This window comes from Elephantulus edwardii, unplaced genomic scaffold, assembly GCF_000299155.1.
Source record: "Elephantulus edwardii isolate Elephantulus edwardi_28Jun2011 unplaced genomic scaffold, EleEdw1.0 scaffold00007, whole genome shotgun sequence".
NCBI lineage: Eukaryota > Metazoa > Chordata > Mammalia > Macroscelidea > Macroscelididae > Elephantulus > Elephantulus edwardii.
In genome coordinates this window covers 25,399,503-25,408,239 of record NW_006399757.1, presented here as the reverse complement: position 1 = coordinate 25,408,239, position 8,737 = coordinate 25,399,503, and the positions used below count along the sequence as shown (strand labels likewise).

Sequence of the window (8,737 nt, the reverse complement as noted above, 5' to 3'; positions counted from 1 at the left end):
ACCATCCATACTGATGCTGCCAATTGGCCCAGTGGTGAGAATCTTTGTTTTCTTGATGTTGAGCTTCAATCCATATAAGAAGCTGCAGTCCCTGACCTTCTGCAGCAAGGGCTTCAGGTCCTCAATAAAAATTACTTTTAAAAAGATATTAACTCAAGATACACTCTACATTATTCCTGCCTCATTAATTTAATAAAGGCATCCTCTTCAAAAGAAATTCCAATCACAAGCAAGGCTGTTATAATTTACAATATGTATTTTGATGGGACATAATACAAACTGTAACCATATGTTGGGTTCACTATTATAAAATTTAAAGTAATTACATCAAGTAAAGGAAATGAAGTGATGAATGTCATTCCATTGAAAATCCATTCATTCTATTTAACAGACTCCATTTAAAAATGTTTTAAATCATATCAAGCAAATTTAATGTTTAATGTTGTTGATTGCCGTCGAGTCGATCATGACGCTGCATAGCGACTCTATGAACAAAAGGCCTGAAGCCTTTCTATAAATATCGTCATTTATCAAAGTTCATAGAGTTTCCAGGGGTATGTTGTTTAGGAAGTGATGCCACTCCTACTTTCATCCCTAACTGTTAAATCTATTAGATATGTCTCAGTTTACTTTTTTACCTAAACTTTATAGGTACTTCCTACTTACTAAGGTTACCTGGTAGTAGTAGAATGTATAGCATATGGTACTTACTACTGCTAACCAAAGGTGTTGCGAGAAAGATGGATAATCTACTTCCACGCAATTTCTAGCCTTTGAAAACCTTCTAGAGGGTCAATTATGGGTCTAGTCTGACTTGATGGTACATAACAATAACCAGAAAGTTAGTAATTCAAATGCACCATCTACTTCATAGGAAGAAGATAGGCAGTCTCCTTAAGTAAAGATTTACAGCCTCAGAAACTCACTGAAGGGTTACTATGAGTAGGAATGGAGTCAATAGCAGTGGATTCTCTATTTCTCAGCTAGATTGTGCTATCTGATGAATTAAGATTCATGGCATGGGAAAATTAGAGAAAAGATGTTAAGATAGTAGTGCAGTTGTATTAATATTTTTGTTTAAGTATTATTTAATTGTATTGTATTGTATTGTATTTTACATTCCCAAGAGCTTTGCCTGTCATATGTTCCACTTAAACATGTTCCACAGAATTCACATATTCTAATACACTCCCCATCTGTACACTACTTAGATCAATCCTGTAGCAGAACAGAAAGATGCAACCCCCAAAGCTCTAGTCCCTGTTGGATCCATCTATTCACACCCACATCCTGTCAGCCATCTCAGATTCCACAAAAAGCAAGAGGGAGGGAAAGGAGAGAGAGAGAGAATGACAGGCATTTTCAAAGAAAGGACTGTCTCCAGATTTTCTGCCTCCCTGCTTCTCTGGCTGATGATAACAGGACACATGCCCTCAGTTACACAAATACTTGCACCCATTCAACCAAAAGCAAGTATTTATGGAGCACCAACTGACCCGTTTCATACCAGGCACCTTGGAAAACACATGCCGAGCACAAAACAAGCCCACTATTAATTATTTTACAACAACAAACTCAACAAGGAAAGCAATTAAAGTGTAATACAAGATTACTAAATGATTCATACCAGCAACAAACACTAGGAATTCAGGGTGATCCGAAGCTTATAATGTGCTTATGTCAGATGAGGTGGTGCAAAGTATAAATTATAAAAAAATCATTGTTAGCTTTTGGATCCCTATTTTTCTGCTTAACATAACTATTGGGAGCTCATAACCAAAATGTCTTATGCAATTACAAAATCCATAGAAACAACGTAGTAATTGGCTGTTACACTCTCCAAAGGATTTTTGCATTATCCCTCCTAATTGTTATAACACCCTGATAGGTTTACAATGGGGTTGTCATGTGCCCTTGAGTTGATTCCAACACAACCACCCTGTAACACAGAGTCAGATTACTCCATAGGGTTTTGTTGGGGGGGTTAATTACCGCACAAGGCTGAAATCTTTACAGAAACAGATTGTTTCGTCTTCCTGCTGCAAGGCTGGTGAATTCAAGCTAACACTTTTCAGTTAGTAGTTTAGCTACTGAGCTTCCTTAAGAGGTGCATAAACAAAATATTCTCTCAGCTGTTGGTTGAAGATTTTTTTTTCTTTTTATTTGAAGAATTTTTTTATTAATTTCAATGAACATTTACAGAGATTTTGGATTTCCATTCATTATTTGAAGAATTTTTGTTGGTCAGAATAATGATTTGCCCAAGAAGACACAATTTGAAACTTAGAAACTAAGTCTCTTTCTTTCTTTTTTTTTTTTTAAGGTAAACCATCCAAGCAGTTTTTATTCATTAATATTCATAAATACACACAGCAGCTTCATTAGAGATTTCAATTTTCCTCTTCAGGTTGAATGTGGAGTATTAGGAGAGCCTTTTGCATGTCAAGGTACAGGAAGCAGAGTTCACCCTGCACTGCTACCTACATTTACCTGCTAGAAGTAAAAATTAGTTACGTGGAAATGATTATCATATATATTTTTCTCTCTTCCTTTTGAATGTACACAATGTAACAGCAGTGACAGACCTGAAATTACAATCACCAAACAAACCCAAGATAGTTGTTGTCCACTTTTATTGGCAAATACAGCACAGAGGACATTGCCTGCGAATTGGGATGTCTTCAAAGAGGAGGTGGTGGAGGCTCATTTCCTTTATTACTCTCTTTTAAATTTAGGTTTTCTAAAGCAACATCTAAAAGCATAATATCTTACACAGCCCATAGCACCAAAATCTGCCATCTCCCCCCGTTCGTCCTCGTCTGAGAACGAGCTCTCTTCACTCACTAATGTCGACAGAAGCAGCTCTTGCACAAACAGGCTGCGGTCTGCTCGCTCGCTTTCCATGCACTGGCGCTCTGTCTCAGACATCTTAGGATCATTCAACCTTTTTAAGAGAAACTGGGAATTCAGGATGGTCTGCTGACTGTTTTCTGTGCTGGCTGTGTTGGCTGTGGCGGTGGACTGTGTGACTGTAGTGGTGACACTGCTCGTGTTAGTGTGCCGGGTTGCGTTGCGTGCCGTCTCCAGTTGTTGCCGTGCTGCCTGTGCATGCTGCCGTTCCAGCTGCAGCTGCATTTGCAGTTGTAACTGAGAAGCGGAAGGGCCAGAAGAGTTAAGCTGTCCTCCTGCAGAGCGTCTCACTCCTGATAACTGAGATAAAAGCTCAGCTATAGGATCCATGGCTTCCCTATTGCTTGGAGAATATGAACTCTGAGAAGAAGAAAGTCCACCAGTGGAACTGCTAAGTAAAGTGCATGTTTGATCTACGCGCACACGAGGGCCTCCTAATCCCCGGCCAGGGTGAAACATTCTTCGTACATGTCGAACACCACTCGATTCATCTAAATCTCTAGGGGCTCAAGTGTAAGATGAGCTGCAAAGTCATCCGTAACATGATTAGGATCGCCTCCAGGTAATGCTGCACAAATTGGGCAAATCACTTCTGTTGATGTTTCTGCGTGTTCAGAAGTCACATGTTCTTGAAGTGATGTCTCCGTATAGCCCATTTTTCCACAATAAGGAGAAGTAAAAGACTGTGGCTGCTCTACAGAGAAAGCTTCCCCACCATAGTATAAATCAAAATCTACCCTGGTTAATAATGCACTGCATTGGGTGATTGGTTGTATGCCTTGTTGTTGTTGCACCACTTTCATAACAAGATGCACAAAGATCGTAATCCTAGCAAATTAAGCACTTGTATCTACGTCCTCGAAAATTTCCTTTTAAACATGCATCACAGCTGACACCTTCATATCGGGACATCCTAGTTGAGACGGTGGCGGCTCGGCCCCTCCCAGGCTCCGGCTGCAGTGTCCCCCACGGGGTCCTGGCGCTGCCCGCGCCGGCCGGCCGACCTCTTTCTTTCTTATAGATAAGGTTTTTCAGAGCAGTTTTAGAGTTACAAAGAAAAATGTACAGAACGTACAGTGAATGACTCCCTTTCTCTTCAGCGCAGTTTCTCCTATTTTTAGCATCTTGCATAGTGTGGTACATTTGTTACACAAGATGAACCAATATTGATTTATTATGATTAATTAAGTTCACTCTTTGTGTTTGTCCAGGGAGCTCTGGAGGCCTGGTTGCAAGAAGCTGCTTTGCAATCCCAAAGACACATGGTTCGAATCCCACCAACTGCTCTGCAGGAGAAGTGTGGGCAATATCCTCCCATGCAATTAACTACCTCTGAAAACCCACCGGAGGATCAGCCATGGGTTGGTTTCCACTGATGGTAAACAACAAAAACAAAAGATTTTGACAAATGCATAATGTCATGCACCACCCACCATTACACTATTATCCAAACTACTTGACTGTCCCGTGATTCACCACTCTCCTTTCCCATGAAACTTTGGCAACCAAAACTAAGTCTCTGCACATACATCTCATCTAGGGCTCTACTTTGGCAATACTAGTTGTGTGGGTGCTTGTGAAATAGAATGGATAAAAGAGAACACTTCTATCCCTTCCCCCACATTTAAAAGTATCCACAGAGTGTCAGTCACATGCGATCAGGGACTTTAATTTTTCTTTCCTATGGTCTCTTTCTTGAGAGACCATGTTGTTGTTGTTGTTGTTGTTGTTGTTGTTATGTGCCGTCGAGTCGCCTGCGACTCATAGCGACCCTATGTACAACAGCCCTAAACTCCGCTCTGTCCTGTGCCAATCGCACTGTCCCTGACACTCCCATCCCAATTATCCCAGTCACTGAATCAGTCCACCTCATAGAGGGCCTTCCTCTCCTGTGCCGTCCCTCCACCCTCCCAAGCATGATGTCCCTCTCTAAGGACCGGTCTCTCCTCACTACATGTCCAAAGTAAGTTAGACGGAGCCTCAGAATCCTTGCCTCCAAGGAGCCACCCGGTTTAACCCTCTCCAGGGCAAATCTATTTGTTTTCCTAGCAGTCCATGGTATTCTCAATACTCTTCTCCAGCACCACAGCTCAAAGGCATCAATTCTCCTTCTATCCTCCTTGGTCATTGTCCAACTCTCTGATGCATAACAGGTGATTGTGAAGAATTGAAGTTCAACATCAAGAAAAAAAGATTCTAACCACTGGGCCAACTGGCAGCATCATTATGGATGGTGAAAAGATTGAGATTATTAACAGTTTTAGTTTACTTGGCTCCACAATTGACATTCTTGGTACCAGCAGTCAGGAAATCAAGAGGTGAATAGAATTTAGAAAGTCAGCTGTCAGGTTCCTCTCCAGAGTACTGAAGAGTAATGATATTTGTCTGGAGACTAAGGTGCACCTGATCCAGGCCATAGTCTTCACAACTGCTTGCTATGTGTCAGAGAGGTGGACAATGACTAGGGATGATGGAAGAATTGATACCTTTGAGCTGTGGTGCTGGAAAAGAATTTTGAATATACCATGGACTGCTAGGATAACAAACTGGTTTGTCCTAGAGAGGGTGAAACCAGAATGCTCCTTGGAGTTACAAGGATTCTGAAGCTTCATCTGACATACTTTGGACATGTTACAAGGAAGGACCAGTCCTTGGAGAAGGACATCATGTTTGGGAGAGTGGGGGAACAGCACAAGAGAGAAAGTCTGTGGGTGAGATGGATTGATTCAGTAACTGGAGTAATGGGGGCAGGTGTGTTAGAGACAATAAGGTTGACACAGGATAGAGTAGGGTTTAGGGCTCTTGTACATAGGATCACTATGAGCCTTAAGCAACTCGACAGCACGTAACAACAAAAATGACATGGTTTCCTAGACCCTAGACCAGAGCCTGACTCATATTGTCTTTGTTGCTTATTGTTAGTTGCAGTAGAGTCAATTCGTGAGATCTCATGTGCCAGAATAGAGCTGTGTGTCACAATTTTCAAGGTTGTGACATTTTCAGAATCAGATCTCCAGACCTGTCTTCCAAAGCACCTCTAAGTAGATTTCAACCACTGAGTTTCACTTAACTTTTTGCACCATCCAGAAATTCCCCGGCTGATACTACAAAGCACTGTTATGTTAGTCCTAACTTAAAATGACCCTCTATCATGGGTCTAAAAGTAAATTGTAATAAAAATATTTCTCTTTGGAAATTCTGGCACATTCTACAGACTATAGACACTCATTCAGCATCAGTTAACAGTGTAGTCAGCTACAGATTACAGCCACCAGAGCCCCCTGGCTTATGTTGTTGTTGTTGTTGTTGTTGTTAAGTGCTGTTGAGTTGCTTGCAACTCATAGTGACCCTATGTGCAACAGCTCTGAACTCTGTTCTATCCTGAGCCAACTTCATCGTCTCCAACACACTCACCCCCATTTACCCAGTTACTGAGTCAATCCACCTCATCCAGGATCTTTCTCTCTTGTACTGTCCCCTCCATCCTCCCAATTCTTCCAAACATTATGTCCCTTTCCAAGGACTGGTCCCTCTTCACAACATGCCCAAAGCATGTCATACAGAACACTTGCCTCCAAGGAGTATCCTGGTTTTACCCTCACCAGGATGAACTTGTTTGTTCTCCTAGCAGACCATGGTATATCTAATACTCCTCTCCAGCACCACAATGCAAAAGTATCAATTCTTTTTCTATCATCCCTAGTCATTTTCTAGTTTTCTGATGCACAGCAAGTAATTGCTAAGGCCATGAATTGGATCAGGTGCATCTTAGTCTCCAGACTGACATTGTTGCTTTTCAGTACTCTCGAGAGGTCCCTGACAGCATACTTTTTGACTTCCTGTCTGCTTGTGCCTAGAGTTTTGATTGTGAAGCTAAGCAAACTGAAAACATTAATAATCTCAAGCTCTTTGCCATCTATCATGATGCTGCCAATTGGCCCAGTGGTGAGAATCTTAGTTTCTTGAGGTTGAACTTCAATCCATGTTGAAGGCTCCTTTTCTTGACCTTCTGTAGCAAATGCCTCAGGTCTTCCTCTGTTTCAACAAGATTGTGTCATCTGCATAATGCTGATTTTGTTTGTATTAGGTGTTCCCTATATAGTATTTGGGGTGAAATTTGAAGCAGCACAATGCTTTTTTATATACTTTTTCCATCCAATCACATCAATTATGCTGTCAAAAGGACTGATAATACAGTATTTCTTTTAAAAGTGTATCTAGTAATCTCTGAGATTTTATACCATAAAACTAACATCCATTCTGTGGGTCATTCTGAATAGCAGTTGCACTCAACTCAATGCATAAAGCTAGCAATGGATTTAATTTACCTGAAATTATGACATGTTATGGCCATGTGTGCAGATAATTATACCTATATCATAACTGCCACCGTCAAGAAACCAAAAGATATGTTGCATTAGGAAAAAGTGTCATCAAGAGCCTGTCCAAAGTGCTAAAAAGCAATATTGTCTGTTTAAAGACTAAGGTATGTCTGATCCAAGTCATGGTATTTTCAAATGTTTGTTATGTATCTGAAAGTTGGACAATGAATAAGGATGCCAGAAGAACTGATGCCTTTGAATTGTGGTATTGGAGGAGAGTACTTGACTAACCAACCCATATACTGCCAAAAGGACAAACAAATCTGTCTTGGAGGGAATGCAGTCAAGGTGCTCTTTAAAGGCAAGAATGGTGAAATTTCTCACATATTTTGGGCATATTGTCAGAAGGAACTAGTCCTTGGAAAGAGATACCATTTTGGGAAAGGTGGAGAGCCATCTAAAGAGGAAAGGACTCAAGATAGATGAGCATGAGGACCACATGCTAGAGATCATCAGGATAGCTGAAGACAGGGCAAGGTTCAGATCTGCTGTTCCTAGGGTCACTATGAGTCATAGTCCACATGATGGTGCATAATAACAACGACCTAACTGCCACTTGGCTACAAGTGATTTTAAGATATAGTCTGATTTTAGAGATGTTTATATGTGAAAAAATGTGAGTCTTAAAATTTATAAAATTATTACAAAGTATAAAATTCTAAGGGATTTATAAAAGAGAAGTTTGTTTAGGAGCTCAAACTCTGACTTTATAAATCAAAAGAACAGAAAGCAATAGCTTTGACAGATGTTTGCAATGAATCATCTTTGTTGCTGTAAACTTGCAGAAAACTGTTAAAATCATTACTGTAGTGAGCACTAAAAGGGAAGCATTTTCAGAACTGCTGGGCCAAACTGAGGCACAGAAACATTTTCATAGAATCCAAGAATTGTAAGACTAGAAGGGACCCAATCACAGCTTGAATGCTTCCATCTCTGACATCTTGTAGGTCATCCAGTCTTTTTTTTTTTTCTTCAGTTTTTTTCTATACACTGTGTTTCATTCTCATTACTTTCAAAGAAAGTTTGTCTTGTCTGGGAAAACCATATTAAAAGTTTCTTATACAAAAAAGAAATCTTGCTTCCTGTGATCATATCCTCAGGATGTGCTAAGTTATGCCAAGAAATCTGGAGAACAGGCAACTGGCCAACTGACGGGAAGAGATCAATATTTGTTCCCATTCCAAATAAAGGTGACCTGATAGAGTGCGGAAATTATTGAACAATAATCATTAATATAAAAAAATTGTCCAAGAATTATCCAAAAATAACTGGAGCAACACGTCAACAGAGAACTGCCAGATGTGTGGGCTGGGTTTAGAATAGGTCATAGTACTAGGGATATTATAGCTAATGTTAGATAGATCTTGGCAGAAAGCAGAGAGTACCAGAGGAGCTTCATTGACTATGCAAAGGCTTTTGACTGTGTAGATCACAACAAGCTGTGG

At 40.4% G+C, this 8,737-nt stretch overlaps 1 pseudogene; it reads right to left on the bottom strand.

Annotated features, from left to right (window-relative positions):
- Positions 1-2,681: 2,681 nt before the first annotated feature.
- Positions 2,682-3,822, bottom strand: LOC102869905 (annotated as a pseudogene).
- Positions 3,823-8,737: the final 4,915 nt, after the last annotated feature.